At 37.0% G+C, this 12,702-nt stretch overlaps 1 pseudogene; it reads left to right on the top strand.

Annotated features, from left to right (window-relative positions):
* Window positions 1-3,848, top strand: part of LOC149206828 (putative pentatricopeptide repeat-containing protein At3g13770, mitochondrial pseudogene) — a 65,236-nt pseudogene extending 61,388 nt beyond the window's left edge.
* The last annotated feature ends 8,854 nt before the right edge of the window (window positions 3,849-12,702 follow it).

The raw sequence follows: 12,702 nt of genomic DNA, 5'->3' as shown, positions 1-12,702 counted from the left end.
ATATGAACAGCCCATGTTCCACTATTGGGTATTTACCAATTACATGTTATGTATTTGAAGTTGCAACAATAGTGATAAGATGTTTTCTCTTATCTTTGGCACTGATTCCCATGCTTATTCATGGTGGTTGTATTAGTTGTTTGGTACCTCACCATATTCATATGTGTTTTTTCATATATGCAAGATGTTATGTACTGATACATAGTGGTTGCATGTATGTTTCACCTTTGAATTTGTGTTTACTTGTTCCTTGCCATGTCGGTGACTTATTGTGAACTACTTTACAATTGACTTTTGGCATGTTCCTGTTTATAATGTCTGATGGGGTTTTAGCTCACTAATCCCTCTCATCGTTTGTCTCTTCTTATTATTGTTGAGACTTGTTTGCACCTCTTTCTGCAATTTTTCAATCTTCGGTTGATTTTGTTTCACTGCCCGAGCATTGCATTCTTGCCCCACTCTAGCACCTTCTCATTTTATAAACAAGAGCAGAAATATTCATGTTGGTAGTCGGGCCCACATACCGGATGGTGCTCCTATCCCAAATAGTGTGAGGTCTAATTGGGACTTCACACGGGGGAGACCCCTTAGTCGTTGGTGGTACATTTTGGCCCGTCAACAGGATGCAAAACCTAATTGGTGTTATGAGAGTTATTGTGAGAAGGCATTGTTCCTTCTTGTTAACCTTAGATAACTTTTCAGATCATTATGTGCATATTTTCATTCATGACTTGTAGGTTGCATGTTCACCATGTGTTTGACGAAATGTTAGTCCTAATTGGGAGAGGTCAGGTCAATCCTGGTTCAAGATTTGGTTCATAAGCTTTTATTCTATGTCATTTATCATCTCTGGAAGTTTCACTAAGTTCTGGGCAGAGGCCTAAGTCCTAGCCTTGAAAAAGTGGCTTAAAATTCGGGGTCACTAACATAGAACTGACTAGGAAATTCCACAATCGCGTGGAGGTAGGATTATGAGTGTGACTGGAGGGCTAGAATCACTTGCATGCCTTGGTAAGGGAGTGACTAGGGCCCTAGGTAAGTGAAAACGAGAGTCGTCCCAAAGGTTGGACACCTGGAGGGGTTAGGTTGCTCCTGGAGGTCCTGTAGCACATAAGGGAAGTTAGTAAGGTCTTAAGTTTTCGAATCTGTTTCATTAAGGTCATTTAGGAGGTTGAGTCTTGTCATAGTAACCCTCAGCTCATGTTTACCCTGGGCAAACTGGTGAAAGTGGGTAAATGTGGGAGGTGGCAGGTTACAGGGTGGTATCATAGCCAGGTTCAAATACTTGGACTGGATGAGCTAGATGCTTGTTGTTATACATGCATTTTTATGGTTAAGGTTGTTGGATGTAATATATGTCATTATGATGTTATTGGTATTTTATGAGGCTGAAATTTTTGCCAAGATAGTGTAGGAGATGAATATCACCAGAGAATGGTTGCAACACTAGATCTCAGGATAAGAGCAGATCATCATACAAGTTTTTATGTTGGGCATGCAGGCATGTTGATTAATGATTTTTATATACATTATGGTTATATACATGTCTGCCATTCTATTGTTGTTGTGGTTACTTGCATGATAGATGTTAGTTGATCAGTGCGGTCATATGCACATGCCTTAGAGAGTCATGAAAGGTAGCAATTTGTTGTTATATGCATTACAATTATGTGCATGGCAGTCATGTTAATTTTATTATGGTCATAGGCATGAGGATTCTTTCCATCATGGTTCTTGTATGGCAGTTAGTTCTTGATATTATCATGTATCGTGCTTATCTGGATTGACTTGTGAAGATGTAATAGCCTCTCCTAAGATGCATTGAGGTATGAGTTTATTTATGTTGTCTATTTGGTGTTTGAATGTTTTATTATTTTGTATATTTGTTGTTTGAGTGTTCAATGTCTATTATGTCTTTTATATGTTGTTTGAATGTTTAATTAATTGCATGATATGAGCATGTGTCTATAATATTGTAGGAAGGAATGATCTTGCTTTAAGATGGTTGTACTAACACATTAGGTGCTGAGATAGTTGATATGTATTTGAGGGTAAGTGGGTGCTAGTTGTAGTATTATGACTAATGGCTATGATTTTATTATGACATGGTTGTTAGTGATGAGTCATGTTGTCACACAAAGTATATAGGCACCGCAACAACGCTCAGAGTAAGAGTTGTCACTCTTGATCCTTACTCCGTTTAGACTCTCTCCTAAGCAAGTCAAGGGGAGTAGTCTCTAAGATAAATGGATGAGAAAGCCATTGGATCACGGGCTCTAGGAGATTTTAATGATGGACAACCTGATGAATCTAAATGAATCTCGATTAATTCAGATGAATAGATTAAACGCAAATGTAACCAAAACACAACCACAAGATAGAAGCAATTATTGACCAATGCCTTTAATTTGAATTAACCATAGATTAAGTAAGAAAACAAGTCATCTAGAATAACTTTTCCAATATGTGACGAATAATGACAGTCATGAATAATCAATACAAAAACCCAAAACTGTAACATGCTATATTCTAAATTTAAAATGATTTTCATCAACTGCCCAGATTTAGGATTAATTAACCTTTTCCAACAGTCAATATGATTTATCACACCTTGACCATAGAAGAATCATAAAATTTAAGATTTATCATTTAACATCAGAAACACCAAGGGACTTTAATTTAGGCAATAAACATTAATGAAGTAAAACAAATCAATAGGTTAGAAAATAAAAAATAAAAAATTTAATGGGTCATAGGCCACATTAAAAAATTTAATGTTTAAGCGAAAACCCCTTAATTTATTTCATTTTAAATCCTTAGTCACAAATTTAAAATTTTTAGAATTTTTAGAATTTTTTAAAGATTTTTAAATGTTTAGGATTTTAAAACTTTTTAGAATTTTATATTTTGAAAATTTTAATTTTTTTAAAGAATTTTAAATGTTTTTTAAATATATTAGATTTTTTTTAAGTTTTAGAATTTTAAATCAAAATATAAAAAAAAGGGTAAAAAATCAAATGTCAAAATTTTTTAAAGATTTTTAAATGCTTTTTATTTTATTTTTAGGATTTTATATTTTTTAAATTGTTTTTTAGATTTTTAAATGTGAAAAAAAAGAAAAACAAAACAAAAAACAAAAACAAAAAAAAACAAATAAAACTAAAAAGAAATTTTTTTATACATACGCCTATCTCTAAGCTTTAACACAAATGAAATAAAAAAGAAAAATGGAACTAACTTGATCGCACTCATAAAAAATAAAAAATAAAAAAAAAATCGAAGTGTGTTTTATTGTTGCTCTCCAGGTGAGACGGAGGGAGAAAGCTCGACGGTGGAGAGGGAAAACATGAGGAGGCCGAGGGAGTTGGAACTTACAGACTTGGACAACGGCGATAGGATAGCTAAAGGGACTGTGGGAGACAAGTAGCGAAGAGAAAGCGTTGTAAATTGTAGCGTTTACTTTGCAGGTTGACAAGCGAAAGAGGAAAAGCTGCGTGGAGAGGAGGGATAGGCAGTCAAATGGAGATGCAGCAGAAAGGAGGGACAGTAAAAGAAAAGCGGATTTATGCAGGTTGACTGAGCGGTGCAGCAAAGGAGGATGTGGCTTCGAATGGGGAGATTTGCAATCGATGGACTGGTTGGAGTTGCGGAATGGAGAAGGAAGTACAAAATGTGAGGAGGGTTTTGCTTGCAGCAGAAGGGCGAGGAGAAAGGAACGCAGACAGGGAACGAATGGTGAGCAAAGGGCAGTGGATAAGGGATCACGCTTTTGCAGGTCGCTGATGGAGATGACAGCAAGAGTTTTAAGCCGATTTGCCCAGGAAAAATTTGAATTTTTCCTGCAATAAAAATAAAATCCCAGGCAGCAGCCAGGTAGCCAAAAACTGAAGAAAAATTTACAGATTGGAATGTTATATTTATGCTTAAAATTTATCAATGAAACCCTTATAGAAAATTCTCCAGATTTAATTAAAATATTTAATCCACCTGCCTCAGATTTGTTAATGAAACCCTCATGAAGTTTCCAGATCCGACAATAAAAAATAAATAAATTTAAACCCTTGGACTATGAAATCTGGATATGATCCCTGCCAAAATGATGTTGATGGACCCTCAGAGATCCAAATCTTACCCTCCAAGGCCTAGATCTGGACTCTACACAATCTTCTTTTTCAGATCTGTAGCTGCAAGACAACAATAAAACACCCAAACGATATAGACAATGACCCAAAAAACTGAAACCCAGAAATCCCAAGTCAGAAAACTTAAGAAAATTACAGATCTATGTACATAAATGACAGATCTATCAGATCTAGGGAGTGTGAGTCCGACTCCACTCCTAGATCTGATGATCTAAGGCTCTCAACAGCCAGATCTAACGATTTAGCACAAAAAAAAAATAAATTTTTTGAATTTTTAAAGGAGGTACTGAGCTCAAAACCCTTCATGCATCACCCATAAAAAATATCTTATGATAAGCTCGGGATCAAATTTAAGCTGGGCTCTTCAGAAAACACGGATCGGGAGTTGGCTGGTTCAACCGAGAACTTCCCCGAATGCCTGATGATCTAAAAATCAAGACTTTCCTGCAAAACTCAATTTAACCATCAACATAGAGCAAGAAAACGATAATAAAATTCAAATTCAATAGAGATACCTGCTATTATATTCAAAACTTAAATTATCATTCAAATCCCAGCAACTGAGCAAGATACCTGTACTCAAATCACTCTTCAGAAAGCCATATCAATAGCTAAAAAGAAATCCGTACATGAAAATGACACATCTTACAGCATTTCCATGAAGAGTAACACCAACAGAAATTAACCCCAAAGTCTTTCTTTATTGCTCAGAACAAAATTACAAGAGAGCTTTTCGCTTAGTATACATCAAGAGATCGGATCATCTCAACTGACAAATGACCTCCTATTTAAAGATATATCCTCCAATGGCTAGTTCGAGTGATCCTCGTTAAAGCAATCTCGACCCTTGATGAGGATTAAAATTTCTTTTAATCTCATCCGTCAAAATTTGAATTATTGAAGAAATTCGAATTTTTTAATTAAATGAATTTTAATTAATTCAAAAATTAATTTTTTTAATTAATTTCCTCAAAATTTTGACTTTGACTTAACCCCAGGGACCAAAGGCTTAAAATTTAGCAAAATAATTAATTTACCTTAGTCCCTGGACCTTTTAAAATTTAACTTTTTAAGGACCAACGAATTTAGCCTTTGGAGAATTTAAATTTACCTAGGACCTAGAATTAATCAAATTTTTGGCTTAGGATTTTAATTAAATTTTTGGCCAAAAAATTTAATTAATTAACCTATGAGGGGAGAAATTATTTTTCCAACCCTCAAGACACTTTACATCATGATTTCACATCTTTTACATCTCAAGGGGGAAAACCCATTTGCAAAAGACCCTCACAGACTACCGAGTTTTGCGACACAAATATAATCTAACAGATCAAACAATTTGTAAAAAAATAACCTAACCAAATAATTAGGATTATTCCCAAATCACTTTTACATAGACTCGATCTAGAACACTAGGACTCCCCTAAGATCCTAGTGACAAAATCCACTCCGGATTTGGGGTAAGGCCGAAGGAAAACTCTGCCGACCATCTGAGAATGGATCGGTGAGACAAAACCTCCCAGAATGTAGATTGTTACCAGAAAATTAGGTTTACCTAGGCAATTACATACAAGACACGGATCTGCTGAAATTATTTACAATTTACACATGCAGAAAGGGTTTACAATATAACATGATGATCAGCTGGTGATGATAGTTAAACGGCACGAACACGCCGATCAGGCGCTATCCCTTTTGCGAAAAAATGGGGTGTACTACTATGGGTCGTTGACACAGAGCAGTCAACAAGTCCCATCAATATGTATATTTTGAAGATCATCATGTCATCCTCCAACCTTCAAACTATACTTCTCTCACATTAATTCACATTGTTTGTTATGTTATGCTTAGTAAGAGGAGTAAAATGTGTTTGTCATAGTATGTGGCCTAATGTGGTTTAATTGCAAGAAAAAGAAGCATTTTTTAGGCAATTACTATGCAGGGGCTTGATGGAGACAACCAATAGAGAATCTAGGGGGTTTGTCCACCTCCTTAACTCCCTAAGTCAGCATGGGATCACAACATTCTCTCTTACCAGTTTGTATGCATTGGTAGCCGAGTGACTCCTAGTCCAAGAGATGCTCAAGAGGGATAATATCCACCCTTTTCGAGATCGAAGAGAGAATCACTCCTATTTTCAAGGGAGCTGCTATCAACTACCCTTTTATATATAAAAAAAAAAAAATAAGAAGAAAAGCTCATTGGGATTCGAAGTTTTGATTCAGCTAGGTGTAGCTATTGAGCTTGAAGCTTGACATTGTCATTTCTAAACTTTTATGTGATGTATGAGACCTTTACTTTCTAATAATGAAAAGTTGGATATTAATTTGCATATAAGTTATTTTCAGAGGGGTGAGACCCTTGGGTTGGGGCCCAACCCAGAGGCTTTGGTCCCTCTTTTGTACCTTTTTTTGTTCTTGATTCCAAGCAGTTCATAGTTTCTTTCATTTCAGTAGAGATTAAGCTATAAAAACATGTGGTTGCAAGCTTCTACATCACCTCTCTTGTGGGAGAATGAGTGGAAGGATTCACAACCTCAGTCCAAAAATATTGTGTTTATGATTTCTTGGAAATAGATGAATGCTAGTTGTTATAATTTAAATTTGCTTTATGTAGCTTAGAAGTCAGTTTAGTGATTAGATTAGTGTTATGGCATAAAATAGATGTTATTTAAATTCAACTCATCTTTTCCATCATATGTTATATCATTTTGTTAATGATCAATGGATGTATGCATGTGATTGATTGCAGGGTTGTGTTGATCTGCAAGGAAGGGCACCTTTTCCACTTCCATCTTGGATTCCTCGACCTTCTCTGTCCACCCTCAATTTTGTCCCAAACTCTGTTTCCATAAGTCATTTTTCCTAGTAGACTTAGGACATCGTGAGCATCTACCCTAGTGCAAGACATACCTCTGAGAGGTCATGGGCTTGGCTAGGGAGCTCAACCCAACCTCCCTTCATTATATTTAATCTCCATCCACCTGTCCATACCCTCAAGACATCATTTTCATCCTCAAAAGCCTCTCAGAACCCCTCTTGTAGCATTACATGCCCTCATGTACAAGCAACCTATAGCAAGCATGTAGCAACACTTTTCTTCACTAATTTTGATCCCCACTTCAACTTTAGCTCAGTCAAGATGAATAATGACCCCCATCTGTGATTTCATGATCAGGGGAAGCTCCTAGGCCACTCAAACCATTCCTTTTACTCACTGCAAAACAAAGTAAAATTATTTGTTTTTCATCACAAGTATGATGCAATTAGGCCTCTGATTTCAAGCAAGTGTGAACTAGGTAGATGATATATGCAATTATGCTGGTAGTTTGATGAATTATGCAAGATAAAGTAGCTTCCTTTTTGCAAATAGAATTGGTACTTTGATGAATTTTGCAAGATAAAATAACTTTCTTTCTACAAGTAGATTATCCCTTATTCTTTCATGAATTGATTAATTAGCATCTACAAGTTGAGCAAATGGCATTTCCACTTTCATAGCTAGAATTACTTTTCAATTGCACTTTCATCTGCAAGCTTTCATTGTATTTTAGTAGGAGGAATGGTCTCAGAGCACTTTGATCAAGTGTCGTGACTGAGGGTGGCATGAGTGGGATCCAATCTGATGTGCATATAACATTGTCACCTCTAAGTTTGTACGAACCCCGGGTTGATAATTTGAGTTGAGGATCCCTTAGGAGTTGCAACATTCTTGGTGCAATACTAGGGCTCACCAATTAGTATTGGTAAAAGTTGATTTCAATTAATAGACATGATGTATTGATATTTGGAACATGTGACTAACATGTTTGAGCAGTTGCAAGTAACATTCTTGGTATTAACGTGACAAGGTAAGAGTTGATTTGTTTATGTAATTAATAGTTGGGTGATGTGACAGTACATAGTAAGACTCAATTGCAGCAAGGTAGAAGGAAAAGAGAGGAATTGGGTGAGAATTCCTTTGGCTATGTTTGGAAACCACAATTCCAAATGAATGAGTGCTTGCATGAATACAGGAAGTCTTCTTAACCCTAATCTTGTCTGACATTATGAGGATATGTGTTATATTCATAAATATGTATTTGACAGGTATAATAGTTGGTTCTAGTTATGGTTGGATTCTTCAAGGATTTGGAGTCCCTTGAGAGATGATATGGATGTGTTCAGTTACAAGGCAACATGCTTGGCACAGTAAGGTAAGGTATCGCGTAGATCTTTCCCTTGGAAGCATTGGGAACCATGGGGTTGATTCATGGTGTTTGTTTCTATTTTGTGCTTTTGGTGCTTTGTGATTTGTTTGTGCTTGATTGGTAGTTTTGTCTATGTCTAGTGCATGGCCATGCCACTTTGTTTGTGGTGTCGAATTGTTATTGGTTTCTCATGGTTTTCTTCTTGATTGCTTCTTGTTCTTTCCTTTTCTGTTTTGAGGTTCTTTGGAATTGGTTGGGAAAGAGGAGAGTTAATGGAGCTTGGGGAGAGTTGTGTGGAACCTAACAGGTAATGTAAGACCCAGATGAAGCTCAGTGCATGTATAAGGGCAGTTGAAGGTAAGAATATACAGCCAGTTCAATTGGTTGGGTCCATTGGGGTAAATGGATGGTGGCAAGACAATCATGAGAAAGGTAATGGAAAGGTAAAGTAAATGGATTTGAGATGTCAGATGCCTTGGCTAAGTTGGGAATTGTTGTTCTCAATATTGTGCATGTTGTGCATGAATAAAGGGGGTTCTCTTAACCTTGACCTTATGATATCTGGTAATTATGTTGTGATCATTATTATGTTGATGTCTATATATGTATACATGTATGTATATATGCCATTATCTAATAGGGTCATCAAGGATCATGATTGTTTTAAGCTAATGTTTATAAGTATATATGTATGTACGTATGTTGTTGTCTTACAGGGTCAACATGGATCATGCTTGTGGAGGAATGATTACTTATGCAAGTGAATGGCATGAAGAGGTTCCTAGTCTTATGAGGAATCAAGTGGGAAGAGTAGCCCTGACAAATCTATGAGGTCAGTATCATGTGGATATGAATCGATATTATTTTATTATACTATGTTTATGCTATGGTAGGTAATGCTAAGGGATACACCAGCCAAATGAAAGTAGTGTGATCTACGGCATGCTGGGGTGGTCATGGATGGGGGAGAGACACTAGAAGCAAGGTTGTCTAGTAGAGATAGTGTGGTCTTCGAATGTGCAATACTACTATTGTGTATATGTTGTACATATTATACATGTTGTTTATGCAGTGTTGTATACATATGGTGCTTTGTGTATGTTGCATATGCGGTGTTATGTACATGTGGTGTTTTGTGCATGATTATACATATGGTGATGTGTGCATGTGGTGTTTTGTGGAAGTTATACATGGGGTGTTGTGTGCAGGTGGTGTTGTGTACATGTCGTGCATGTGGTGTTGTGTACACGTCATGCATGTGGTGTCGTGTACATTGGGTGTTGTGTACACATGGCATTGTGTACACGTTGTACATGTTGTGTTGTGTATATTTGGTATGGTGTTACGGGTATTGTGTAGTCATTGTACTACGACATGTGTATTCGTGTGTACATATATGTGTTGTGTTATACACCAGGTGTAGGTGTATGTGTGGCGTTGTACACCAGGTGTAGGTGTATGTGTGGCATTGTACATCTGGTGTAGCCGTATGTGTTGTGTTGTACACCAAGTGTAGTGTATGTGTCGTGTTGTACACCAGGTGTTGGTGTATGTGTTGTGTTGTACATTGTGTATGTGTATGTGTTGTACAATGTGATGGGATAGACAAGTATGGGGCTATCTCGTCCCTTGTTGTTGTTATTGAGGGTTGAGGCGGTTTAGTCTCTTGATTCCCTTGTTGTTATTGAGGGTTGAGGTGGTTTAGTCTCAGGATACCCTTATTGTTGATATTGAGGGTTGAGGCGGTTTAGTCTCGGGATACCCTTCTTGTTGTTGAGGATTGAGGCAGTTTAGTCTCGGGATACCCTTGTTGTTATTGAGGGTTGAGGCGGTTTAGTCTTGGGATACCCTTGTTGTTTCTATTGAGGGTTGAGGCGGTTTAGTCTCAGGATACCCTTGTTATTGCTTTTAAGGGAGGAGGCGGTTCAATCTCTAGATTCCCTTGTTGCTTAAAGAGAAGACATTGGGTGATTTCTAGGTTTGGAAACTGATTTAATGTGTGTATAGAAAGGACAAAGTCCAAAGGAAAAAGCAAAGAATCATTTGAACGATAAGTATCAGTATTTTATTTCAGTTTTTAATTATGCATGTGATCTATGATTCTGATTTATGATGGTTGTTGGTTGAGATAACTAGATTTGATATGTTTATACATGATGATTTGATCAAAGAGCTAGTTTGACTTGTTGTGACAGGAATAAACAGAATTTCAAGTTTACCTTATTGACGAACCACCAATGAGGAATGATTTGAATTTATTTCAATTCCTTTTTAGTCTGATGGAAATTATGTGCTTGGTACAAGAAAGCATGGAAACGCCCAGGTTGGGTGGTTGAAATTAACTGCAAGGATTAGCAACAGTAGCAAAAGGAATTGGAACAGGCAGCAGTATATTGGTAAATAATTCAGGAGTGTGGCCATTATGAAACACTAGGACCCAATAGTGTCCATTGATGGCCATGAGCATGTTATGACTGGTATGATGGTTTTGAGGGATGGATATGCCTTGGTTTTTGGACCTTCCAATGCGAGTAAAACTTGCCAAGGGATGGATTGCCTGGGATAGGGAATTTTGAAAAACCTGGAAGGTGAGTGACTGCATGGAAGGGGGTGACTAAATTTCCCGAGGGACTGGGTAGCAGAGAAGGGAAGGTCAAGGATGTATTTTTTTTTTTCATTAACATTGCTAGATGGAATCAAACGCACATTGGGAGTGTACCCTAGAACAATGAGTCAGTCAATGTTCACTGAGGGAACAGGTAGCATTGGAATTTTGATATAGGTTGACTTTGGTAGTGGATTATGGATTTCCTAGGAAGGAAGTGAATCTTGGTACTACTTTGAGGGAGGAGGTGTGAGCCTCTGGATTCCCTTTTTGTAGATGCAGACATTTTATCCTTTTATTTGTTGGTTGCGAAGATGTGCATATGTGTATATGTGTATCTTATTATAAATATTATATCAAGCTAGATTTATAAAGCTTCATGAACAGTATGGTTATTTGTTGGTTGAAGCAAATTTGCATAAGCATATGTGGTTGTTATTGTAAATACTGCAATGAATTGTGTTATAAAGCTCTAGTAAACAATATGTTTTCATGTTTTCAGTAGTGGTCAATGTAAATACTGCAACGAGCTATGTCATAAAGCTCCATGGGCAGTATATCATGATTTTCAACGATCTTGCGTGTTATAGGTGTCATTGAACACCGAGGACGATGTTCCCCTAAGGGGGAGGTGTCTGTAACAGCCCCGGGTTAAAAGTTCATGTAAAATTTAATAAATGAAAAATAAGACCAAGGTCATGGGACAAGTATTCCAATGAATTTTGGGAAAAACATCCTAGTGGATGTTCATTCGGTTTATTTATGGCGAAGGAAATTGGCAAAGGCTTGAAAAGGCAAAAAGGCATTATTGGAATTTTCTTTATGAAAATAAAGGAAATTATGAAAAAAGGAAGGTGAAAGGTCATAGGTTACATGTGAGGAGGAAAATGAAGAAATATAAGCATCAATGATAAAAAGGATTTTGAGGATCAGTTCATAGCTTTTTGTTAGTTTAGTTTTGGAGTTAGTCTTAGAGAGGAGAAGAGCACCAAGAGGATAAGGAAAGCGAGCCAGCAAAGGAAGGAAAATGAAGGACAAGGAAAGCAAGTACCAATCAAGGAAAGGTTGGATCAAGAATCTTCAATAAGAATACTTATAGGTAACAGATTGCATGTATGGTTTCCTAGCTAGTTTTGGCATGCATGGCATATGCATGTGTGAATTTTGGTTTCTTCATTGTTGGTGGCATGCATTTTGGGTTTTGACAATGGTTTTAGCCTTTCCTTGCCATTTCTAGATAGCCATGGTGTGATGGGATTCTTTATTGGTTTAGATATGGATTTCCGGAAGGTTTTGGGTCTGGGTGAGGTGATCTCAGGAAAATCCCAAGGGTTGGGGGTGGAGATGGTTTTCTCTAGGAAGCACTCAACAGGTGGGTGGAGACAGGAAAATTCCTCAAGGGATGGCGAAGGAGTTCTGAGGCATCCAAGCTCAGTTTTGTTTTGTGATCTCAAGACCGGTTTAGGGGAGATCACAGGTATGGTGAGGGTGGAGGTGGTTTAAAATTTGGATTCCCTTGGTTGTTTATGGATGGTTTTATCCCATGAGATCCCGCATTCATTCTTGGAATATGGCATGTGGGTGACTGGTTGAAATAAATATTTGGTTCAGCCCAATCTATGGTAAAGTAGTATGTGGAAGTCCCTAACTTGGTTGGCTTTTGCATATGGTTAATAAGAGTTAAGTTCCTCTTGCTTTTGATGAGTAAATGTAATTGTTATTATGTGGCTTTAATGGTTGTTCTCTCATTATTATTTATCTAGTTA

This window comes from Pinus tabuliformis, chromosome 1_2, assembly GCF_031772625.1.
Source record: "Pinus tabuliformis cultivar Carrire ecotype Pingquan chromosome 1_2, CPIR1, whole genome shotgun sequence".
NCBI lineage: Eukaryota > Viridiplantae > Streptophyta > Pinopsida > Pinales > Pinaceae > Pinus > Pinus tabuliformis.
This window is presented reverse-complemented; position numbering and strand designations above follow the sequence as displayed.